The sequence below is a fragment of the Capra hircus genome, chromosome 6, assembly GCF_001704415.2.
Source record: "Capra hircus breed San Clemente chromosome 6, ASM170441v1, whole genome shotgun sequence".
Taxonomy (NCBI): Eukaryota; Metazoa; Chordata; class Mammalia; order Artiodactyla; family Bovidae; genus Capra; species Capra hircus.
The window spans coordinates 17,685,109-17,711,639 of record NC_030813.1 but is presented as its reverse complement, the minus strand read 5'-3'; the positions used below and the strand labels follow the sequence as shown (position 1 = coordinate 17,711,639).

At 43.3% G+C, this 26,531-nt stretch overlaps 1 protein-coding gene across 2 annotated transcripts in view; it reads left to right on the top strand.

Annotated features, from left to right (window-relative positions):
* Positions 984 to 26,531, top strand: part of SGMS2 (sphingomyelin synthase 2) — a 97,064-nt gene continuing 71,516 nt past the window's right edge. The window contains exon 1 of one of the 2 annotated variants that reach the window (XM_018049235.1): positions 984 to 1,312. The gene's annotated coding sequence lies outside the window, so the exon portion shown is untranslated. Of the gene's footprint in view, positions 1,313 to 1,435; positions 1,707 to 26,531 lie in introns of those variants that run through there. The other variant, XM_005681329.3, reaches the window with a different exon arrangement.

Sequence of the window (26,531 nt, the reverse complement as noted above, 5' to 3'; positions counted from 1 at the left end):
CTAGTGCCTTCTGGGCAAAATGCCTGGGTTTTATAAAAAAAAAAACAAACTCCTATTGAAAAGGAAACATAAGCCCAAGGAAAATAAATTTCGATTGTTGGTGTTCTCTTCTGGAGTTCTTACCTTTCTGTACCTTGAAACGTACATTTTCCACAACAGTGATGTTGAACTTCTGGTTAATTTCAGGATCATTTTCATTTCAGGGAAACTCCACTAGTGACAACATCATACAGCTGTCTGTTTGGGGACTGTTATGCATGGTTTGTTTGTTTGGTTTTCTGTTACCATCCTGTTTAATGATCATAAACAGATGATTGTTTACCTACACGATTTCTGCACTGGGCACTATGACATGCCTCTGGATTATTTCTGTTGATTATATGGAATCACCCATAAGCCACTGCAAATCCTAAACATAATTACCCTGTCCTAAAGTAGAAATTAACATAAAACATAGCTGTCAATTAAATTCAATAAAGATTTGGCCAAATTCCCTCTGATTTCATCCTACTTGGAATCTGAGGCAGTGATCATTTACTCTGAAAACTGCCCAGCAGGTGTATGAATAGCAACTCCAAAAAATGCAGAGCCTTGACCATTTTGAAGAATGCAACACCCCTTCTAAAAACATTACTGCTGAATTCATCAAAGAAACCTCACCCAATGTCTTGTGCTCCAAAAACCTGCGGAAAAGCGCAGTGTTCAGCTGAGCAAAGAAATATTCTTCCACTGTTTATTTTGGTTATTGTTTTTCATCCTTAACGAGAAGTAAATCAATTAACAGGACTTATGACATTGTAGTTAGTCACCTAAGGGAAAGTATTATTAGCCTCATTAACTTGGAGAATCCTTCCAGCTCACATCTAGAGTTAATCATCGTACGGACCCACGACTAACCCTGCCAGGCAGTCCTGTGACGTTAGGAAACCCCACCTCTTTGACCTAGGCCCGGGCAATACCCCGTGAGTAACCGCTGGTGCCCCAAGTCCACTCGCGCGGACAGGAAGCAGTTCCCGAAAAAGGCGAAATGCGGGGGTGGGGGACGTCTTCCTGGCCCCACCCTTGAAAGTTGCAGGGAGTGGCACCCCAAGAACTTTGGCAGATCGTTCTGTGTCGCCGCTCAGGGAGGTCGGCTCCAGCTTTCCCTGCCTGAGCCAATCTGCCCTGCCTGCCAAGCCCCTCCTTCCCTGCACCTTTAAGGGCTGGAAGAAGAGAGTGTCGGCTGAGGTTCCCTTCTTAAGAAGTCGCACCGGTTTTTCGAGCTCCGCTCTGAGCCCGGGGAGCCACGGCAGCGGGGAGCGGGCGCCTCCGAGTGAGTCACTGTTTGGAAATGGAGTGGGCGGGCAAGGGTGTGAGAGAATGAATGATGTCAGGAGCGCGCAGGGCGGCGGGCGGGGAGAGCGGGCCGCGGGGCCGCGGTAAACACCGAGCGCCGCGCAGCGGGCCGAGCGGGGAGACCCCGCCCTCGGCGCGCACGGAGCCTTCCTCGGCCGCCCGAGCCCGGCCGGTGCTGCAGCGCCGCCGAGAGCGGCCCGGAGAGCGGCTTGCCTGGTGGGGCCGAGGCAGGAGAGGGCTAGACCCCCGAGCAAACTTTCCAGGGGCTTCAGCCGGGGGCGGCTGCGGCAGCCAGCTCCGGCCCCTAGCGGATCCCGGCCCGGGAGCTAGTGCCTCGGGCTGGGAAGGTCTGGAGCCCCAGCTGAGAGCGGGTAAGGAGCACCCGAGGGGCCGGGGAGGAGGATGGGCTGGAAAAGCGGCGCGGCGCGGGGAAGGGAGGGTGGACTGCGAACGCGGACGTGGCTCTAATTCGGCCCCTAGTCGCCCCGCCCCAGGGCATCCTTCTTTGATTTTGCCTGGTAGAGGATGGACGTGTCTTCGTCTCTTTGCTCCAAGCGTTCAACTCATTCATTTGCAGTCATTGCGGGTAACTCGGTCCTGCCCGTGAAAGGACCCAGATTGAACCGTAGGTTGTCCAGAGCCACTCTGGAGGTCAGGGCTAAAGTTCCGGAGCCGGAGGAGGGACTGCCTTGAAGCTTTTTTGAGAGGCACTTACCGGTGATTTGTGAACAGTAAGAGCCCAGGTCTGGGCTGCCCGCACTGAAACCTTTCAACATTTGGCTTTCCAGAGTTACTCCTTAGGAAAGGGAGGTCTGGTGTTTCAGCGCACATAGGTAGGAGCGGACCTGCCTACTTTGAGGTACGGATAGTTAATAGCCCGCGGCAACGCCTTAAAACAACCCTAATGTCAGGTTCTGTTTGTTTGTTTGTTTGTTTAATCAATCTTTACCATTCTGTTTCGTCTTGCTTGCTCTAATAAGACCATAACATCGTTTTGACACGTATGTTAAATTTTGAGGAGATTCGGTTGTTTAGCGTCTCTGGGTAGGCGTGGATTTTGAACTTTTCAAATCCTTGGTTTCACTCCTAGTCTCATCTATTATCGGTGGGTTCTCAGTTACATTAAACACTCGGAACCAGCAAAACGGGACTGTAACTACTTCAGAGGCTAGTAATGAGGATTAAAGCTCAGAAGACCTGTCATGATGTCTGGCGTGAAGCCGACCTCAACAAATTTTAACTGTTTGTGTATAAATAGTGTATTAGTGACCTAGCAGCAGCAGCAGTGTGTTCCAGCTGGCATAGGTAATCATCAATTAATTTCCACAACATTTCCTACTTACAGACCTGGTGGGTTGAGGTTTAGCGTGTGAAACCCTTTGGCAGGTTCGTCAGAGTGTGATGATGTCTTCAGGAAGTTAAATGCTTCCTTGTGGATACCCATAAGATTTGGTATGTGTGTGTGTTGGTCGCCCAGTTGTGGCCCACTCTTTGCGACCCCATGGACTATAACCCGCCAGGCTCCTCTGTCCATGGAATTCTCCAGGCAAGAATGCTGGAGTGGGTAGCCATTCCTTCCCTGCTCCAAGGGATCTTCCTGACCCAGGAATCGAACCCAAGTCTCCTACATTGCAGGCGGTTTTCAGGAAGTTAAATGCTTCCTTGTGGATACCAGAAAGATTTGGGATTCCCACGCCATATTAGGGAAACTGCCATTCACTCTTTAAACAGAGTCAGAGCAATGGCTGAAAGTGGCAAATGGAATATGGAGTTAGATATGGAGAACTCTCTACCCTTAACTGTTTGGTTTTTTTTTGTTTGTTTTAAAATATATATATAATCAGTGCAAAAATGTAGTCCTTTCCTTCCTTGCTTTGCTGCTTGTCTCACTTCACCATAGTCTTCTAGTTGAAGTTTTTTTTTTTAACAAGTTAATGTTTAATTTGATTTCTCTAGTTTCATTTTTAAGCAGAGCTGGTTGACTTATGAACATGGAGGGAAACATTTAGACACCTTTGAGTTACCGCCTCTTGTCCTTGGTTTCTCTTTTCACAGAGTTTTATAAAAGCCTCTAGGAAATATTTGGAGGGATAGGAGCATTTGCTCAGGTGTTATATTAAAAACATTTGTTTTTACCATATCTACAACAGCTTTTAGGGTCAAAGGTCACAGGGAATCCTCCGCGCCCCCACCTCCCCCAGTGTGATGTATTGATCTGGTCATCAGAACCCAGAAGACCTCAGGCTATCCTGGGTGGTAACTTACTGGCTGTGTTGTTACTTTGAGCAATTTATGTAAACTCTCTGGAATTCTTGTGGGACATTTAAACGAAATACAGGGAAAAAAATAGAAATAATCTTACATCTATGCAAATTGACATTGGAATACAAATAAGAACTTTTTTTTCATGCTTAACCTTTATTCATTTCAAGAAGCTTTAAAAAGTTTGCAATTTATAACAATAGAAAACTATTACAATCGGTATTTGGACATCAGATATAGGAAGCTATGCACTTACTGTTTGTTTTGTTTCTGAGCCCTGTCCGGCTTTCTGTGACCCCATGCACTGCAACCTGCCAGGCTGCTCTGTCCATGAGATTTCCCAGGCAAGAATATTGGAGTGGATCGCCATTTCCTTCTCCACAAATGAGAACTTTTTAAAGAAGTGATACTTTGAAGTGAGATGTTGTTTTCTTTTTAAAAAAGGAAGAATTACTGAGAATTCTAGACAGTTTCAGACTAGAGTAGCCTACTCACTTTTATCCAGTACCCCTATGGGGGATTTGAAGCCTCCATCCTGAACTATAGTTATCAGGTATTTGTTCAGTTGGTGAATGTTTAGTGAGCAGCTACTATATTCCAGCCGCTGTGCTAGGTACTAGCAATGCTAAGATGATGGAGGCACTGTAACTGGCTTTCAGTCTGGTAGAAATAGCCCCTAAGTTTTGATTATGGAGAGGAAGAAAGAGAGAGGAGTAGGGAATTGGAAGGAAACCAGAAGTGACTAGGCCATGATAGGCTCCCTTCCACTAATAATTTGAGGTCTATTGCTATCTAAAGTATGCTGAATTGGGGCTCATAAGCTATGAGGCTGAACAATGTAAGTATGCTTTGCTTTACCCAGTGAAAATATTATAGACAAATTTAGCCCATAAATAATTTTAAACGCATCAGAGCAGACTTGTTTAAATGAAATCTGAGGGGTAAAATTGGTTCAACCAAGATTTGCTTACTGTGAGGAAAGAAAGCACTGTTTTAAATTTTAAGAGAATAATCACTGTGTGTGAGTAGTATTTCAATTTATTTTTCCTCATAAGTAGTATATAACTAAAAAAAATAAGTAGTATGTCACTTGTAGAGGTTTAAAAGTACAAGGTAATCAAATCAGCCACCACCCAGAAAATTCTTAGTGTTATATTCTTAAATCCTTTATCACCTGTAATACACTTACTCTGAGCCAGGCAATGTGCCGGTTACTCTATATATTTAGGATCCCCTGTTATGCTCACCCCAACCCTATGAGTTAGGTGTGATTATGGAGGAAAAGGCTGATTTAGAGAAATTAACTTTCCTAAAGTTACACAGGTAGAAAATTATTCTCTACGAAATTGGTTTGTTCTTTACATACTAACTTTTTTTAAAATCCCCATCCAAATATGGATGGCTCTATATCACTGAAATATATGCTTAAATGACATGTTTTATAGTTTTCGGTTGAATGACTGCATCTCTAGCAGTCTCCTATTGTTAGACAGTTAGTTTCCAGTGTTCACTATTTTAAACAGCTCTGCCGTAAATATTCTTCTGGCTGTATCTGTGTGCAATTCATGATTATTTTAGTCATTTTGCATTTTAAACAGTGAATTTTGATCTTTAATTTATGTGCCTTTCCCCCCCCACCACCACCATATTCAGGATTAGAAAACTTTCTCCTTTCTCTTTAAACTTTGTTGTAATTTCTATGTTCCTTTAGTGTTTCTTATAAGATTTCAGCAATAGGATCAACATTCTCTGTGGAGCTGCACAATAGGTCCATAGCTCATTACCCAAGGGATTTATCTGCTGAAAATGGAACACTGAGGCTTTCTTAAAGCACTATTTGTGTTTGTATTATTGCTATTAGACAGAAAGCTGAACTTCTTTTATGGGGAAATATAGCCGAATGGAGCAGTACTGACTTTGCCAGACAGAAAAGAATTTAAAAAAAGACTTACTGAAGTAGAGTTGGTTAACAGTGTTGTGTTAATTTCTACTATACAGCAGAGTGACTAAGTTATACATATATATTCTTTTCCATTATGGTTTATCACAGGATATTGAATACAGGTTTCTGTGCTATATAGCAAGACCTGTCTGTCTGTCCTATATGTAATAAATTGCGCTGTTAATCCCAAACTCCCAATCCTTCCTTTCCCTACCTAGCTCCTTCTGTGGCAACCACAAATCTGTAATTTATGTCTTTGAGTCTGTTTTGTAGATATGTTCATTTGCATCTTATTTTAGATTCTACATATAAGTGGTATCATACGGTGTTTGTCTTTCTCTTTCTGACTTTTTTTGCTTAGTATGATCATCTCTAGGTTCATCTCTGTTGCTGCAAATAGTATTATTTCATTCTTTTTATCAGTTCAGTCAGTCAGTTCAGTCGCTCAGTCGTGTCCGACTCTTTGCGACCCCATGAATCGCAGCACGCCAGGCCTCCCTGTCCATCATCGTCTCCCAGAGTTCACTCAAACTCACATCCATCGAGTCAGTGATGCCATCCAGCCATCTCATCCTCTGTCGTCCCCTTCTCCTCCTGCCCCCAATCCCTCCCAGCATCAGAGTCTTTTCCAATGAGTCAACTCTTCCCATGAGGTGGCCAAAGTACTGGAGTTTCAGCTTTAGCATCATTCCTTCCAGAGAAATCCCAGGACTGATCTCCTTCAGAATGGACTGGTTGGATCTCCTTGCAGTCCAAGGGACTCTCAAGAGTCTTCTCCAACACCACACTTCAAAAGCATCAGTTCTTCGGTGCTCAGCTTTCTCATAGTCCAACTCTCACATCCCTACATGACCACTGGAAAAACCATAGCCTTGACTAGACGGACCTTTGTTGGCAAAGTAATGTCTCTGCTTTTCAACATGCTGTCTAGGCTGGCCATAGCTGAGTAATATTCCATTATAAATACGTGTCACACCTCCTTTAGCCATTCTTCCGTCAATGGACATTTAGGTTGCTTCCATGTCTTGGCTATTGTAAATAGTGCCGCTGTGAGTGTGTATCTCAGAAAAGAAATTCTGTTTCTACAGTTTACGTCATCGGTACTTAGCAGGATAGGCAGATTACGTTTTGCAGATATTACATTTAGCAGATTTATCACCAGGTTTAGAATAAGCTCTTTCATTTTTAAATAAGCCATCTTTAAAGAAAATCTTAGAGACTTCCCTGGTGGTCAAGTGGTTAAGACTCCCTGCTTCCAATGCAGAGGGTGCAAGTTTGGTCCCTGTTTGGGGAGCTACATGCTGTGCGACCAAAAAAAGAAAATCTTAGACATTTGTTCTTTGATCTCTTAAAAAGTGTATCATTGCTAAGACATTTTCCGGTTGATTTAATGAAAGTGCCAAAAAAGAAAAATCCATTAGCTAGCTTTCATTATAGGTATAAAGCATATGTTCATTTAAACATTTCTCAAGTTTTATTATAATATCATACTGTCTTTGCTACTCTGAGTCATACTTTTTTCTTTTGGGTTTATATTTCCATATCCAACACACATTATCTTATCCTCATGATTTTGATAAATGATATTGGAAAATGAGTCGTATTCAATTCAACCTTTTTATGTAGAAACTCAGATCAGTTCAATTTATTAATTCCTAACAATAATTATTAATTCAAAGCAGAATTTAAAGAAACTGCTAATAAAATTACAGTATACATAGGATAATCAGTTATTTGATGATTGGTTTTCCCTGCTGTAAAACCCTCTATGATCATTTGCTTGCAGTTTAAAATTCAGCCTCAGAATTTTGTGCCTTTAGCTTGACAGTGTCGCTTGAAACTTCCAAACAAACTTGTACATGTTCTTAGTTTCTCTTTTAAAGCAACATTAGCTGGATTGAGTGTTTGTCTTATGTTTATACGTTTTCTTTCAGTGGATCCCTTGTACTCTTTAAAAAGAATAAAACCACATAATAAAAGTGTTAAAGAGGAGGGCATAAAAGGAGATGAAAGATAATTTTGAAGCCAAAGTGTCAGGAAAGACAGCTAGTTACTCAAAGTCAAATGAAGTAAACAACTGGAAAGGCCCTCCAGGTCGGTGCCATTTCTCCACCTGGTAGTGCCTGTGCTGAGCTTCGTTTTGTTGTTGTTGTTCAGCCACTGAGTAGTTTCGAATTCTTTGCGAATGAAGAATGAAGCACGCCAAGTTCCTCTGTCCTCCTCTGCCTCCCAGAGTTTGTCCAGATTCATGTCCGCTGAGCTGGTGATGCTCTCTAACCATCTCATCCTCTGCCACCCCCTTCTTTTTTTGCCTTTAATCTTTCTCAGCATCAGAGTCTTTTCCAATGAGCCAGCTTTTTGCATCAGGTGGCCGAAGTATTGAAGCTTCAGCTTCAGCAATAGTCCTTCCAGAGCTTCATTTAGGGCAGAAAGAGAGATACCCAAATGTTAGGGCTTGGCCTCAGGCAAAATTGTGAAACTGAGCTGAAATACTCACCGTAGGGTATCCTTAACTCTAAGTTTACCTGACAGGACTTGCTCACACAAGAAAGTGCTTGATAAATACCTGTATAAGGGGAAATGCAAATTGAAACTGTGGAGCTAGAGGCGTCATATTTATGAAAAACTAGGACTAATTCAAAATTGGGAGGAGAGTATACGTCAAGGCTATATATTGTCACCCTGCTTATTTACTTTAAATGCAAAGTACATCATGTGAAATGCCAGGCTGGATGAAGCACATGCTGGAATCAAGATTTCTGGGAGAAATAATCAACAACCTCAGATATGCAGATGATAACATTCTAATGGGAGAAAGGGAAGAGGAACTAAAGAGACTCTTGATGAGGGTGAAGGAGGAGACTGAAAGCTGGCTTCAAACTCAACAATCAAAAAACTAACATCATGGCGTCTGGTCCCATCAATTCATGGCAAATAGATGGAAAAAAAAGTGGAAACTGACAGACTATTTTCTTAGGCTCTAAAATCACTGTGGATGGTGACTGAAGCCATGAAATTAAAAGACGTCTTCTCCTTGGAAGAAAAGCTATGACAAACCTAGACAGTGTATTAAAAAGCAGAGACATTACTTTGCCAACAAAAGTTTGCATAGTCAGAGCTATGGTTTTTCCAGTAGTCATGTACGAATATGAAAGTTGGACCATGAAGAAAGCTGAGCACTGACTAATTGATGCTTTTGAATTGTGGTGCTGGAAAAACTCTTTGAGAATCCCTTGGACACAAAGGAGATCCAACCAATCAATCCCAATGGAAATCAACCCTGAATATTCATTGGAAGGACTGATTCTGAAGCTCCAATACTTTGGCCACCTGATATGAAGAGCCGACTCATTGGAAAAGACTCTGATGCTGGGAAAGAATGAGGGTAGGAGGAGAAGGGAGTGACAGAGGATGAGATGGTTGCATGGCATCACTGACTCAATGGACGTGAGTGTGAGCAAACTCCAGGAGATAGTGAAGGACGGGGAAGCCTGGCGTACTGCAGTCCAAGGGGTTGCAAAGAGTCGGACGTGGCTTAGTGACTGAGCAACAACAGGAGCTGAGTATCAACTCTAGAATTTAATCACCTCGTTTTTGGTTTTGTTTGTTTATTTATGACTGCACTGGGTCTTTGTTGCTACGTGCGGGCTTTCTCTGGTTGCTGTAAGCGGGGACTACTTTCTAGTTGCTGTGCCTGGGCCTTTCTATGTGGTGGTTTCTCTTGTTGTGGAGTACAGGCTCTAGGCAAGTGCGCCTCAGTAGTTGCGGCTCACATGCTCTTCGAGCTCAGGCTCAGCAGTCGTGGCTCATGGGCTTAGCTGCTCCTCTGCGGGTGGGACCTTCCTGGACCAGGGATCGAGCCCTTGTCCCCTGCATTGGAAGGTGGATTCTTAACCACTGGACCACTGGGGAAGTCCCTTTAAATAAGCTCTTTTCAATTAAGATGATTAGAAATGCAAAATACTCGATGAGTCAAACTTTGTGAAAAAAGCTTTTCCATAAATGGGAGGGACTCAAGGGAGGAGTTGCCCTGGAGATGGGAAAACAGATATGCAAAGAAGGATGCAGATGTGCCAAAGGCAGATTCTGTGTCCCTTGGGAACCCATACCTAATCCCAAGGCTTGCTGGGATTCAGCCCCTGCTGTTGAAACTGGGATCACATGTGATCCTGGAGGATCTGGCCTCCCAGGAGTGAAAATGCACGTTAGGGGCCTCTCTGACCTGCTCGGCTGATGAGAACCATGCTGGGAAATACCTCTTAACATGAACCCCTCCCAGATGGGCTAAGGATGCTTTTCCTTACCTGGGAGTACTTTAAGTAGGTAGTCTGATCTGACTAGAGAAAGTGTGAAGGAATGAGTTTTCCTTTAGGGGCAGGAAAAAGTGTTAATAAGTGGTTCTAGATCAGGCATGACTTAGCTAACTGGGTTGCGCACCTCCAGTGAGAAGCGAAGACCTTTCAGGAAAAGACTGGCAGCAGTAGCTGAAAATGAAGCTGAACCTTTAAGACAGAGAGATGCCCAATGCTGACCTAGACAGCATATTAAAAAGCAGAGATATTACTTTGCCAACAAAGGTCATCTAGTCAAGGCTGTGGTTTTTCCAGTAGTCATGTATGAATGTGAGAGTTAGACTATAAAGAAAGCTGAGTGCCAAAGAATTGATGCTTTTGAACTGTGGTGTTGGAGAAGACTCTTGAGAGTCTCTTGGACTGCAAGGAGATCCAACCAGTCCATCCTAAAGGAGACCAGTCCTGGGTGTTCATTGGACGGACTGATGCTGAAGCTGAAACTCCAGTACTTTGGCCACCTGATGCGAAGAGCTGACTCATTTGAAAGACCCTGATGCTGGGAAAGATTGAAGGTGGGAGAAGAAGGGGATTATGGAGAATGAGATGGTTGGATGGCATCACCGACTCAAAGGACATGAATTTAGGTAAACTCCAGGAGTTGGTGATGGACAGGGAGGCCTGTCTTGCCGTGGTCCATGGGGTCGCAAAGAGTCAGACATGACTGAGCGACTGAACTGAACTGAACAAGTTGGTTCTCCAAGTTTCACCAGACACAGAAGCCAGAGATAGTGCAGTGAAATAGTGATGGTTAAACAATGTTGAGTACTCTTGAGTTAGGTTCTAGAGAAGATTAAATCACATTCTCTATCTTCAGGCAGCCCTGCACAATAGAAATTATATTCTCTCCACTGTGGAAGTAGGGAAACAATTCAGAAAGGTCAATGTGCTCAAGGCTGAGAAGCTGGAAGTACGAGGAGCAGGGCCCGCTGATTCTCATGCCCACGCTCTGCCCAGTAATCCCCCGAGGTGTTTTGTAATCTCTCTGCTAGCTTTGGAGATACAGCAGGTTTGAGGTTTGAGGGGATGTATTTTGATACGTGGTTGTCTACCACCCCATCTCCTGGAATGTTTCTGTGGTCTGTGCTGCCTTCAGGCCATGAGGTAATGCCAGAGAGACGAAGGCCCCATAGGCTTACTCAGGCCAGCTTGGATTTATGACCCAGAAACAACCCTTTACCATTAGGTGACTATGAGCAACTTCCTGCGATGAATCTCCATTTCCTGGCTGTGAGATGGGACTAAGTTAGTATTTACTTCCTGGGGTAACTATGAATCATACTACTTTATATAGAACACTGAGGCTGATGCTCGGTTCATTGTTAATATTTGGTGGCTCCGCCATCACTTTTTTGCATATAGACTCTATCACTTTAAAACAAAGGATTCATTCCTGCTGTCTCAAGGATCAAACTGTTTCTCATTATTTCTCATGAAGTTAACACGTTTTTAGGTAATGGAATGACCGTTTGTCACACCTCGCCTCCGTTGTAGGCTCTGGGTCCTACCTCTCACCCTCTCCTCTTCCTTTCTTTCGGGGTTAAAATAAGATTTTTTTAAATTGATCATCCATTGCCATTCAATTCAAGAACTTTCATGAGAAGTGTATAACATCAGCTGTGAACGCTGACAAGCCTTCCAGGCTGCCATCACGATATGCCAGGCCTCTCCGCAGATGCTGGTAGCAGTGGCGAGCACAACACCACGGTCCCTCAGAGCCCAGCCTTCTGAGGAGGATTGTACCATGAGCTCCCTGTCCCAGAAAGTGCCAAGGCCATTAAGGGTCACAGACCCTACTGTCTTCCCTGGACAGTGTGCTGGGCATCTTTCTTTAGGAGGCCCTGAGACGGTTTATCTAACACAGCTGCTACTGTTTTCTGAGATTTGCATTGGATCTGTAAGTTCTTTAACCATCCAGTTATTACTGCCCCATAGTTGCTTCCAAACTTTAGTATCAGCAAAGGGCATTTTTTTCTGTTAAATTAACATCTGTGTGTGTGTGTGTGTGTGTGTGTGTGTAAGTTTATAAGCAGCAAGCAGGAACATTTACAATTTTATTTTCCAAACACTTAAAGTGCCCACTATGTGCCAGGGTTTGCTCTGAACAGTTAGAACTCTTCTTCATCTGTTCCTCCTTCAACACTCTGAGACAGATGTTATTACTCCCATTTTTAGAATCCTCTTTTGAGACACAGTGGGCAAATTTTTTGTAGGCAAGTTGTTACTTGCCTACAGTCACACAGGTGATATGAGGCAAATCTGGGTCTTAAAAGCAGACAGTTTGGCTGTGATGTCTGAGCTGTTTGTAGAAATCTAGTGTGTATTTCTCCAATACTCTTGCCTGGAAAATCCCATGGATGGAGGAGCCTGGTGGGCTGCAGTCCGTGAGGTCACGAAGAGTCAGACACGACTGAGTGACTTCACTTTCACTTTTCACTTTCCTGCGTTGGGGAAGGAAATGGCAACCCACTCCAGAGTTCTTGCCTGGAGAATCCCAGGGATGGGGGAGCCTGGTGGGCTGCTGTCTATGGGGTCACACAGAGTCAGACACGACTGAAGTGACTTAGCAGCAGCAGCAGCAGCAGCAGCGTGTATCTTGCACTTCAGGCCTACTTTTGTCCTTGCACATGAAGTTTTAGCAAAGGAACATCACACCTGTCCATACATGCTATCAACTCCTTATGATTTACCATGTAGAGGACTACAGCTAGGTCATACATTTGTGTCACTATTGAAATATGTTGATGATTGGTATCATTTTTCTGTATAAGCTTGTGAGAGCTCAGTCAGGCTGGGTGTTTTGTCTGAAAAAGGAGCAGTGAGTTCTTTCTCCCAGCCCCCTGATCAGTACACTCAACTGAACCTATTCCTGCTACTTTAATATTACTTATTTTTTAAGTTTTAGGCTTTCACTTATTATAAATTAAAATATTAAAAAATCCTCATTGTAAGAGAATAACTTGAACATGTGAGAGGTTTCTTTAAATGTTTGCTAATTACTCTTGGACAAGGTGGCAGGCAGAATAATGGTACTGCAAAGATGTTCACATCCAAACCCCCAGAAATGATGAATCTGTTATTTTACTTGACTAGGAGGGATTAAGGTTGCTAATCAGCAGACTAAGGATACAGAGACTATCCTGGGTTATCTGGGTAGACCCAATGTAATCACAAGGGTCCTTATACGTGGAAAAGGGAAGGAGAAGAGTCAAAGAGTTGGCACCATTAGAAAAACCCAAACAGCCATTGCCAACTTCAAAGATGGAAGGAGGCCCTGTACCAAGGGATGCACGTGATCTCAAAGAAGCTGCGAAAGGCTGGGAAATGGATTCGTGGCCTCCAGAAAGGGGCACAGTCCTGCTGACATTTAAGTGTTAACCCACCGAATCTCCTTTTGGATTTCTGATTTCTCAAACTGTAACAGAAGAAATTTGAGTTATTTTAAGCCAGTGAATTTATAGTAACTTATACAGCAGCAATAGGAAATGGATAATACAGACAGTTACTGGCACAATCAGTGCTTTGATTTTTTTTTTTTTTTTCCTTTATCCCAGCCCTGTGAGAGAGCTGCTTAATCTCATGACTTATTATATGGACAGGTCAGGTATAGCAGTGTTTACACTTTGGAGGTTGTGTTAGTTTGCATGTAAACTGAACCACCTTAGGGCAGAGGGACTTAGCTTTTGATAATTCTATACATTTGTATATTTGTATACAAGAAAATGGGCTTCTCAGGTGCCTCAGTGGGTAAAGAACCTGCCTGAAATGCAGGAGATGCCCGAGCTAGGGCTTTGATTCCTGGATTGGGAAGATCCCCAGGAGGAGGGCAGGGCAACCCACTCCAGTATTCTTGCATAGAGAATCCCATGGACAGCGGAGCCTGGCAGGCTACAGTCCATAGGTCTCAAAGAGTCAGACACGACTGGAGCCAGTAACTGAGCACAGCACAGCACACAAATATATACTGTGCATTTTAAATGACTGTATCAAGGTTTTAGCAAAAAAAGAAAAGTCTTGTTGATTCCAGAGCAGGTCGAGCCTCTTAGCCTTTCATCAGATTTGCCCAACAGAAATGTGGCTCTGCACCCCACGTGGCAGCCCATATAGCCTTGCATTTGTTCGGGGTAGGATGATGGTCTGCATATGATGCTGGTGATGGCTGTGGGCATTATTGCTTGAGTTTTGACTCCAGATTCCTTTTATTTTAGTTTTTTTATTGAGGTATGGTATATTACTTTCAGGTATACAATGTAGTGATTCAGATTTTTTGTGGATTATACTCCACTTATAGTAATTATAAGGTATTGACTATATCCCCTGTGCTATACAACGTACCCTTGCATGTGTGAATGCTCAGTCGCTTCAGTCGTGTCTGACTCTCGGTGACCCCTGGACCTTAGCCTGCAAGGCTCCTCTGTCCATGGGATTCTCCAGGCGAGAATACTGGAGTGGGTTGCCATGCCCTCCTCCAGGGGATCTTCCTGAAACACGGATCAAACCCGTGTCTCCTGCAATGCAGGTAGATTCTTTACTGCTGAGCCACTGGGGAAGCCACAACATATCCTTACAGCTTATTTATTTTATACGCGGTAGTTTATGTTTCTTAGTCCCCTATCCCTATCTTGCTCCTTCTCTCTCCCCACTGGAAACCATTAGTTTATTCTCTATATCTGTGAGTGCGTTTCTTTTTGTTTTATTTGCTAGTTCATTTTTTTAGATTGCACATATAAGTAATAAGATTAAAAAATTGGTCTTTTTCTGTCCAACCTGTTTCACTAAAGCATGATATATCCTCCAGGTCCATCTGTGTTGTTGTATGTAGAAAATTTCCTTCTTTTTTATGGCTGAGTAATATTCCATTATATGTACATTATCTCACATCTTTATCCATTTGTCTGTTCTCCTTGGAAGGACAGTTATGACCAACCTAGACAGCATATTAAAAAGCAGAGATATTACTTTGCCAACAAACGTGCATTTAGTCAAGACTATGGTTTTTCCAGGGGTCATACATGAATGTGAGAGGTGGACTATAAAGAAAGCTGAGCGCAGAAGAATTGATGCTTTTGAACTGTGGTGTTGGAGAAGACTCTTGCGAATCCTTTGGACTGCAAGGAGATCCAACCAGTCCATTCCAAAGGAGATCAGTCCTGGGTGTTCATTGGAAGGACTGATGTTGAAGCTGAAACTCCAGTACTTTGGCCACATGATGCGAAGAGCTGACTTATTTGAAAAGACCCTGATGCTGGGAAAGATTGAAGGCGGGAGAAGAATGGGATGACAGAGGATGAGATGGTTGGATGGCATCACCGACTCTATGGACATGGGTTTGGGTGGACTCCAGGAGTTGGTGATGGATAGGGAGGCCTGGCGTGCTGTGGTTCATGGGGTTGCAAAGAGTCGGACACAACAGAGTGACTGAACTGAACTGAACTGAGGCACTTAAGTTGCCTCCATATCTTGCCCATTGTAAATAATGCTGCTATGAACATTGGGCTGCCTGTATCCTTTCACATTAGGATTTTACATTCAATATATTAAACTGTTACTTTCAAATATATACCCAGGAGCGGGATGGCTGGATTGTATTGTAGCTTCATTTTTTTTTTTTTTTTGAGGAACTTCCGTATGGGCTGCACCAATTTACCTTCCCACCAGCAGTGTGCAAGTGATCCTTTTTCTTCATATCCTCACCAACAGTTGTGGTCTTTTTGATAACAGTCATTCTGACAGATGTGAGGTCAGAGTCCTTTTACTTCTTTTCTTTTTAAAACATTTTTGGCCATGCCGCTCGGCTTGCTGGATCTTAGTTCCCCAACCAGGCATCAAATTCACACCACCTGCCATGAGAGCATAGAGTCTTGACCACTGGACCACCAGGGAAGTCCCTCGCTTTATATTTTTAAAATCTGTTTCTTGCTCTGCTTGCCTAGCAATGTTATTATGAATTCTTTGAGAGCAGGAGCACTTCTATACAAGGGCTTTTCTAACTTATTATAATGAATTAAAACAAATAAAAAGTAGCATCATACATTGGGTCATCTGTAGTAAGTACCTAGAGGGTTGTAGACTCTTGAGTAGACAGTATCTTGGAATCAGCATGTCAATTATGGAAATTTAAAGTAGCAAGAATTATCATAATGAATGGGGTTAGTTTGGGGGCCTTTTTTTTTTTTAAGGAATCCTCCAATAACAATCTTACATTGTGATTTGGAGACAGCTTCATCAGTTAAGGATTGCCCTTTTGTGCAAAGTAGAAATAGCACCAGCGTAAGAGCTAAAATCTTGGGAATTTTCCTGCTTAAGAAATGAAATAAGGGATAATAAAGGATTTTTGGTAATTTTGAAGAAATATGGGTGACCATTAGCTAGATGATGTTATCTATATCTATAGCATTTTCTTTGTGACCCCATGGACTGTAGCCTGCCAGGCTTCTCTGTCCATGGAATTCTTCAGGCAAGATACTGGAATCGATAACCATTCCCTTCTCCAGAGGATCTTCCTCACCCAGGAATCGAACCCAGATCTCCTCCATTGCGGGCAGATTCTTTACCATCTGAGCTACCAGGGAAGCCCCTTTCACAGAGGGAATAGACTGTCTCGTGTAGAAGTAGAAAAAAAATTGGAAACTCTTAAAACCATGGTGATGGGATATTTGGGGTCACTTTGCTAAAAACACATTTTATTTAACCAATATATTAAACTGTTACCATATTTAATATTAATATTAATGTAAACATTCTTGACATTTTAACTTTTTTTCTAAATCTTCCAAAAATCCGGTGTGTATTCTCCACTGACTGCACATCTAAGCTTAAGATTGGCCATACTTCAAGCGCTCAGGAGTCACGTGGGCTTAGTGGCTGCTTTGCCAGGCATTGCAGCTCTGACCAGCCTTATCCTTAAGGAACAATACCCTGCATGAATCTGAGGTTATCCTTAGACTATCCCCTAATAGTTGTCATCCATGACTTCGGTGTGTTGTATTTTATAAACTGAATTATCTCCTGGCATTACTAGAGAAAACTGGTTCTGATTCCTTTTGCTAGAATGAATGAACAGGCTGAACAGTACAGTGAAATCTCTCTCTAAGGTTATCTGTAATATAAATTTGTGAATATCAGTGCCAGGCAGTGTGCCTGGGCCTATAAATGAAATATTTAGATTATTAGATTCATGTGTATAGAAAGGATGGCTGCTCATCTACCTTTGTGAGCTGTGGTAAGTGGGATGTGGTGGTACCTGCCCTGGTCTTCACGCTTTTGCCCTGTGTATATGCATGATGTTGCTTACTAATCTGTGCTCTTGTTCAGTTGCTTATTGTGACAATTTAGGAAGCAAGGCCACTGTAAAGCCTGGATCAGAGAAATCATTACTTGGTATCAAATATCAGTGTGCCAGGAATAGGTAAGATTAGACTGTAAGAAGACTCAGGTTCAGTATGAGAAGGAGAGAAGAAGAGAGGGAGGGATAAGCGAGAGGGTGATGCGGGGAGAGAAGCAGGGAGAGACGGAGGAAGGAAGGAAGGAGAGAGGGCGGTTCTGTGCAGGAAAATCACCTAAATGCAGAGGAAGGAAATCACGATGGGTGATTTTGTAGCGAAAAATTCCCCCAGCCACTGGACAAGCTGATGTTCTCACTGAGGTCTCAAGATAGGTTGCTTTGGATTTCATGAATATATTGACTTTATCAAATACCTATACTAAACAGGTAGCTGAGATTAGACCCAAGCCCTCCTCGGTTTCTTCTGAAATTGATGAATGCATCCAACACTATTTTTGAATACTTGCTGTGTGCTAGACTTTATTCTTGATTCTAGATTTCAGTGAACAATAGACAATCAAAGTTTCTACCCTTAATGGAGATTGTATGAGTTTAATGTGTTGAGACAGGAAAAGGTGCTGAAAAGGGAGGTTGAACAGATGATAAGCGAGTAAGATTAATAAACAAGATCAGTTCAGATTTGGACCAGTTCTTTAAAGGAAATATGCTGAGAGTGACTGGGGAATCCTACCCAAGCATGGTCAGGAAAGTTTTGTCAAAGAGGTTGAACTTGCACTGAGATGTGAAGGGTGAGAAGGATCCAGCAGAGGGGACAGGCTAAGTGCTTAGTTATGCAAGGGAAGGCAGGGAGGCGAGTTTGGCCACAGTGTCTGAGCAGGGAGGCGTGAGAAAGATGGTGCCCAGGCACGCAGGACCCAGTGAGGAGGGGCGTGTGTGCTGAGTCGCTCCAGTCTGTGTCCAACTCTTTGTGACCCCAGGGACCATAGCCCGCCAGATTCCTCTGTCCATGGGATTCTCCAGGCATGAATACTGGAACAGGTTGCATCCCCTCCTCCAGGGGATCTTCCCAACCCAGGGATCGAACCTGTGTCTCTTACATCCTGCTTTGAGAGGCGAGTTCTTTGCCACTGATGCCACTTGGGAAGCCCAATTTTGTTAGTGCTGTAAATTTTACTCCAAATGCAATGAGAAAGCATTGTGCAGTGATCTAAGAAGGAGAAGCAGGGAGTTCTCTGGTGGTCAAGTGGCTAGTACCCCGAGCTCCCAATGCAGGGGGGCCCAGGTTCGATCCCTTGTTAGGGAACTCGATCCCATATGCTGCCACTAGGAGTCCACATGCCTCAACTGAAGACCCGCGTGGTATGCTGCGATGAGGACCGAAGCTCCTGGGTGCTACAGCTAAGACTTGGCACAGCCAAATCCATAATTTTTTTTTTTTTTTTTTAAGAAGGAGGAACACATGACCTGATGTGGGCTGGAGCTGTGTGGTGGTATCAGGGATGGAGAGCAGTGGATGGATTTGAGAGGTTTGGAGACAGGATTGACAAGACTTAACGGATAGGCCTGGATGGGTGAAATGACAGAGTAGGAGAAATCAAGCACAAATCCTGTTTTTTTGTTTTTTTTTGTTTTTTGCTGGGTGGGGGGATTGTAGCAAATAGGGTTCTGTTTTGGCCAGCTCATTGCCTAGTTGACATCCTAATGGAGAGAGTTGTCAAACGACCAGCAATGATTCTGAAAACTGCGTTCAGGGACAAGATCATGCATGGCCAGTGGTGTCAGCACAGAAGTGCTATATAAAGTGACGGGAAGTCTAGAGTCGCCTGGGGAGATTTTGGAGGCCCAGAAGAGAGGCAGAGATTACGCCCTGCAGACTAACAGAATTAATAAATAGATCAAGTGAGGGGAGACCCAGGAGTAACCAGCGAGGTAGGAGGAGGACCAAAAAGGCCGCCTTCCAGATGCCAATAAAATTGAGTGTGTAAAGCAGGATGGAGTAATCAGTTCTGTTCTGAGTTCTCGAGCTGAGTAAGATGAGAACACGGTGTTCACTGGTTTTACAGTGTGGAGGGTTCCCTTATGTGGTGATCTTGTTGAGCATTTTAGAGGAATGATTTCAAGCACAAATGCCTTGACCGTCAGCCTCCCCCCTCACTCTTTCCTCACTCTTTCCCTTCTCCCCATCACCCCCATGGGCTAGGTGTCCCCTCTTTGTTCCAGAATAGTTGGGCCTTTCTCTGTCACTGGACAACCATACTGTAATATGATTTTCTGCTGAAACTATGTTTCTTCCAGACTGAGCTCCTTGGGAGCAAAAATTTTTTTTTCTTTTTTTAAAAATTTCCTAGCATGATGTAGGCACTCAACACATGGTTTCTAAATTAATGAGCATTCTCGAATACTGCTTTTTTGCCTGCATTATTTACCCCTGTGTGGTGTCAGGCAGAAGCCGGCAAAGAGCCCAGGTTTCCTGATTCTCAACCTGCTGCCCTCAGCCTTCCGCAGCCACTGTCTGGCCTGGGCTCAGGGCGTATTTTGCTCAGGATGGCCCCACTTCCCCTCCCTGTTCTCCCCAGTGGCCAGTGATTGGTCTGGGAGGCTAGCTTAGCCTCTAATGCCCTCCTGGGCATTTTCCCTGTACTTGGTCCCCTGTACCTTCTTGGGAACCACATGTGAAAACCTGAAGAAATCACTTCTTGTCTATTTCAGGAACCTCACCTCTTCCCTACCTCAGAGTTCTTTTGTGTGATCTGTACTTGCTCCGTACAATTCATCATTCTGAAAGCTTTTATTTGCCTCCTTGCATACTTTAGTATCTTAAAGGCATAGTCGCGACCGACTGAAGCAGTCCCCAAGCGGTTCTTTCTAGCAAGTCTCCTTTCTTTCTTCTTGGTAGTTACTTTCCCGCCAAGGCTGTGTGGAAGTGTTTTTTCCTTCCGTACTACTTCTATCATTTGTTTTCCACTTCATTGTCCTCCTGCCATAAACTCCAATTATACCAGTTGCTGTGGAGATTATTAAGTGCATTGCTAATCATGGAGGATTATTCCTTTAGGTGGAAGAATAGAAACAAGAGAAGGATATAAATCTTCTCTTTGTGCAAATGTCTCCTGGTAATGGCAATGACTAAGTGGTACTGGAGACTGTGGTGTGGAAATGTCTATATGGGGTTGGTTTATGTTTTTAGAAAGGATTAGGTTTCTTAAATAAAGAAAATATTACTTTAAGCTTCTGGTCCTGTTAGAGGTTAATTCCTTATGTTAATACTTTACTCTTCATTCTTTAATTTGTATCTGTTGGCATAGGCTCACTAGTTTGTTTAATAGGATGTTGCTTCATGTGGACAAAATCTGTGGACTTTAGTTTGTTACAATTCATTTCTTCTTCTTTTTTTTTTTTACAATTCAATTCTAAAACCTTTTTTTTTTTTTTCTGTTAAAAACTTTACTAAAGGAGACACATTTTAATATTGTTCATCTGATCTGTGTTTCATGACATCTTGTCATGTTCCATGGACTCTGTTATAATTAAGGTGATTATTATCCTGATGGGGCTTCCCAGGTGGTGTTAGTGGTAAAGAACCTGCCTGCCAATGCAGGAAACATAAGTAGATGTGGGATCCATCCCTGGGTCAGGAAGACCTCCTGGGGAAGGGAATGGCAGCCCACTCCCATATTCTTGCCTGGAGAATCCTATGGACAGAGGAGCCTGGCGGGCTGCAGCCCATGGGGTTGCAAAGAGTCAGACATGACTGAAGCAACTTAGCATGCGTACATACAGTGTGTCCTGATTGCCTGGGACAGTTCCTGTGTAGACATATTGTCCTGGTGTGGTTACTGTTTTTTTAATTATTTGCTTATTTGTTTGTTTTTAGCTGTGCTGGGTCTTCGTTGCCACACGGGCTTTGCTCCAGCTGCAGCAAGTGGAGGCTACTCTCTAGTTGCGGTGCAGACGTCTCGTTGCAGTGGCCTCTCTTGTTGCGGAGCACGGGCTTTAGAGCACCCAGGCTTTAGGAGCTGCAGCTTGCGGGCTCGGTAGTTTTGGCTCCCAGGCTCTAGAGCACAGGCTCACTAGCTGTGGCACGTGGGCTTAGTTATTCGGCTGCATGTGGAGTCTTCCCGGACCAGGGATTGAACCCATGTCTCCTGCCTTGACAGGCAGATTCTTTCCCACTGAGCCACCAGGGAAGCCCCCTGGTGTAATTATTAGTAAATCTCTCTTTTACTCAGAACTGGCCTGGTTAGGATGTTAAGTTAAATGGCCACCCTAATTAAAGGCCATGCTTAATAGGAAACTGAGGTAACGAAGTGTTTTATATTTTTTGTTTTAATCCATGTAATTTATGGATAGATATATATGAATATATATGTAGATTATATACATACATATAAAGATATGTGTGTTTTTTTCTTTCAGTTTTTCCATTTAACCCAAGTCGCACCTTGCTGTACCTCCAATTCATGGGCTTTTTGCTTGAATTAACAACGTCAAAGTGCCAGCGTCTTTTCATCCTGCACTTCTCAACTTTAATGCTCCTTCCTCAAAAGCGTCTGCCTGCAATGCGGGAGACCTGGGTTCAATCCCTGGGTGGGGAAGATCCCCTGGAGAAGGAAATGGCAACCCACTCCAGTATTCTCGCCTGGAGAATCCCATGGACGGAGGAGCCTGGTTGGCTACAGTCCACGCAGTAGCAAAGAGTCGGACACGACTGAGCTACTTCACTTTCCTCAAAGGGGTCCTTCCTTGTCCTCTGTCTAAAGTTAGTTTCTCCTCTTATTTTCTCTCAGCACTGCTGATCCACTTTCACAGTTTGTAATTAGGTACTTGTTGCCTGCTTTTGACAGGATGTCTCCCACCCTGGGTGGTGGGCTCCACGAGGGGATGGACCATGTCTGTTTGTTTCCAGGAGTTTACCCAGTCTGGCACAAACCAGACACTTGCTGCTGCTGCTGCTGCTGCTGCTAAGTCGCTTCAGTCGTGTCCGACCCTATGCGACCCCATAGACGGCAGCCCACCAGGCTCCCCGTCCCTGGGATTCTCCAGGCAAGAACACTGCAGTGGGTTGCCATTTCCTTCTCCAATGCATAAAAGTGAACAGTGAAGTCACTCAGTCGTGTTCGACTCTTAGCGACCCCATGGACTACAGCCCACCAGGCTCCTCCGTCCATGGGATTTTCCAGGCAAGAGCACTGGAGTGGGGTGCCACTGCTAGTTCTTGTTAAACCCTTCCCTGTGACCAACTTTTATTCCTCTGGCAGACAGCAGGGTGTGTCAGGACCCTTTTCCAGAGATTGGCTGCAAGAGATGGTCTCCAATACTCCTAATTCACTTTTTGTTGTTGTTGTTCAGTTGCTAAAGTGTGTCTGACTCTTTGTGACCCCGTGGACTGCAGCACACCAGCCTTCCCTGTCCTCCATTGCCTCCCGGAGTTTGCTCAAATTCATGTCCATTGAATCGGTAATACTATCTAACCATCTCATCCTCTGCTGCCTCCTCCTTCTTCTGCCCTCAATCTTTCTCAGCATCAGGGTTTTTTCCAGTGAGTTGGCTGTTCACATGAGGTGGCCAAAGTATTGGAGCCTCAGCATCAGTCCTTCCAGTGAATATTCAGGGTTGATTTCCTTTAGGATTGACTAGTTTGATCCCCTTGCAGTCCAAGGGGCTGTCACAAGAGTCTTCTCCAGCACCACAGTTCAAAAGCATCATTTCTTTGGCTCTTCGCCTTCTTTATGGTCCAACTCTCACTTCCGTACTTTTCTTTTAAAATTACTTTGGGGTCTTCATGACCCCAGAGCATAACCTGCCAGAAATTTTTCCAAGGATCTTAGATCAATTATAAAAGCTTTAGTATGGTTCTCAGAGTTGTTATAATAATAACCTGATATTAAGGGAAATGGACGGGGGAAGGAATGTGATTATTTTTTAAATGCAAGATTGAATATCTAGATAGCACTTTTTATTCTTTAAGGTGTCCAAGATTTTAAAAGACCTTTCCTTTCTTATTCTAGCAACCATTGTTCTACTTTACGGTGTGTCAGTAATGAAGCTGCTAAAAGAGAGATGAGGCAATGGAACAGTTTGGGACATACACCCATTCCACAGGCTGGGTGGGGGGCGAGGATAGTCTAATGTGAACTAGAGGTGACGTGTATTTGACAGAGGGAAACAAAACTTGACATACAGGAAGTCGTTTCAAATCAGGACAGCTGAGATGATATCACCCCCTGAAAATAGATCCTGCCCACCTAGGAGGAGTCGGGTTATGTGTTATCACAGTCGAGTTTATCTTAGTGAAAATATCACATGAGGAAATCAGGAAGATGAACAGGTCTTTTGGTTTGCTTACAACAACAACAAATATATATCTTTCTATAGTATCGAGATATTTGGCAAGTTCTAAACTCTAAGTTTAATTGGAAAAAGTAAAAGAAAAAACATATTGCTTATGTGTGTGTATATATGCATATACGTATATAACCCATGTATATATCCATCTATATCTATTACTAAAGGTAATATATGATGTTAGACCCTAAGTTTCATTTCTGTTCTTTTTGTCCCCTTTGCCGAACACTTGAGCCCCTTCCCTGTTCTGCCATCAACATAAAAGAAAATGAGGCTGGATTCTTATTTTAAATGATGTGCTTGAACCTAGATTCCAAAATACTATTTGGAAAAATAATCTTAAGGTTGGGTACATACTCCCTTTTTCATGTAAGTGATTAGCTATTTTTGAATTCTAAGAATCCTTTGATCCTTTACAACATGAAACTTGAAAAGAAGAAAATATTAACAGAAGGCATTTATTTATGTGTTTCAGCTGTACTGGACTTTCGTTGTAACACTCAGGCTTTCTCTGGTTGCGGCCAGTGGGGACGCCTCTTGGTCCTGGTGCACACGCTTCTCATGGAGCTGGCTTCTCTTGTTGTGGAGCAGGGGCCCAAAAGCACATGGCCTTCAGTAGTTGTGGCTCACTGGCTTAGTTGCTCCATGGCATGTGGGATCTCCCCAGACCAGGGATCGAACCCACCCCCCCTGCATTGGTGGGTGGATTCTTTACCGCTGGACCACCAAGGAAGGTCCTGACAGAGTGATTTTTTAAAAAATTACTTGTCTTCAAATACATTTTTGTTGATTTATATGAGATTTGATCATATCCTAATGAGAATTTAGATTGTTTCTTTTAGTGTAACTGATTTAACAAATATAGTGGTCTGGTGCGCCAGCTTTATTATTATTATTATTTTTTTTATCAACCACAAGTGTTACTGGTAGTTTCTGAGTACTGTGTCGGGAAAGGGAAGTAGTGGAAGTGGTGTGTGTCAGCTGTGAGCTGCCGCAGTCAGGGCTGTCCAGGAGCAGCAGAGTGGGCAAAGGGTGTGAGTCCAGGAGGAAACTGGAGGTGGAGCTCTGAGGTCCAGAGTCCTGAGGTTTGCCTCCATCCCAAGGATGGCTTCGCAGGAAAAGGTGCAAAGATCGCGCACCCTCTGAGGCAGGACTGAGAGGAGGATCACCATACAGGCTGTGCCGCTCCGCCGCAGGGGCTCAGGGTGCCCGCCTGAGTCTACATGCCCGGGGCCCCACGTGTAGTTTTCAGCTGTAGCTCACAGAAGCCTTGAGAAGGCTGTTTGAAGCGCAAATGTTTTACTTTAAAATCACAGTATAAAAACTTACCTGGAATTTTGCAAATGGCTGAAGAGATATCTTTTGGGACCTGGCTGTTATTTCTGTGGTCAAATTTCTGTCTTATTGGCAGATGTGCTTGTGTTAGCTGTGTCTTCTTAGCTGATAGCAAAGCTCTTGACAGCAAGGCTCCTTGAGGCAAGCAGTTTGGGAACTCTTCACTAGGGAGCTCTATTAAAGTGCATCTTTGGCTGTGAGAGTATTCTTAAGGGCTGTCCCAAAAATGTCATTTTGGAAGGAAAACAAGTCTTAGTGGTAATTTCAACAGGGTACATGTGTGCATATGACACGTTAGAGATTTGTGCTAAGCCCCCTCCTTATTTGTGCTTGTGCGCCACCCTGAATGGAACCTTTCATCTCAGCAGGATAACGCGTGCCCTGCCCTTTGGTACACAAAACGTCATCTTCATGTCTGTTGGAATGAATATGTACCTAGAGTATGAAAACCTGCAGGGGCGGAGTGACAAAACGGAATGCTGCCCTAACCACAAATGTTGTTTCATCAACATTAAGCGGTGTTCAGAAAGTTCTCTATATTTAAAAGACTTAAGTGCTTTTGAATTATAGGGCAGTTTTAGATCAGTGGTTGTGCTTGAGCAAATTGTCATTGGCCTTAAAGGACATAACTGGAGTCTATTTTGACATTAATTTTTGAGTGTTGCTTTACAGGTTAAATCACAGTATTTGGAAGGGTTCTTTTGTTTTGTTTTATTTTTGAAAAAAAAACTTGCCCTCTTAAAATATCTTTAAAATGAGTGAGTTTATAGATAATTATGAGAAGTACTTTTTTTGTAAATTAGTAGGGTTTATTTTTTGGAGTGGTTTTCAGTTCAGTTTAGTCGCTCAGTCCTGTCGGACTCTCTGCAACCCCATGGATAGAAAAATTAATTGGAAAGTAACAGCGTTCTCATAGGCTATGCCCCCATGTCCCCCAGTTTCCCCTATCATTAACGTCTTGCACTAATGGGGTATATTTGTTACAGTTGATGAGCCAGTGTTGACACATTATTGTTAAAGTCCATAGTTTTCATTAGGGCTCACTCTTGTACATTCTGTAGGTTTTGACAAATGTATGACATAGCCATCATTTACAGTATCATATAGAATAGTTTCTTCAACCCCAAAACCCGCTGTGCGTCATCTATTCACTCCCCTCTCCACCAGCCCCTGACAACCACTGATCTTTCTCCTAGCTCCACGGTTTTGCCTTTTACAAAATGTCATATAGTTGCCATCATATACAGTATGTACCCGTTTCAGATTGGCTTTTTTTACTTAGCAATTTGCCCTTAAAGCTCTTCCATGTTTTCTTTTGTAGCTTGAATTAGGTCGTTACTTTTTATCACTGAATAATATACCACTATTATTAATAAATGATAATCTGATATACCACAGTTTATCCACTCACCCATTGAAGGACATCTGGTTTGCTTCCAGTTTTTGGCAGTTCTGAATAACCTTGCTATAAACTTTTATGTACATGTTTCAGTATGGACATAGATTTTAGTTTCTCTGGGTATATACCAAGGAGCACGATTGCTAGATCATATGATAAAAGTGTATTTAGCTTGGCTGAAGCCGCTACACTGTCTTCCAAAGTGGCTGTGCCATTTTGCATTCTGACCGTTCGTTAGTGAGTCTTCTTGTTGCTCTGCATACTCACCATCGTTTCGTT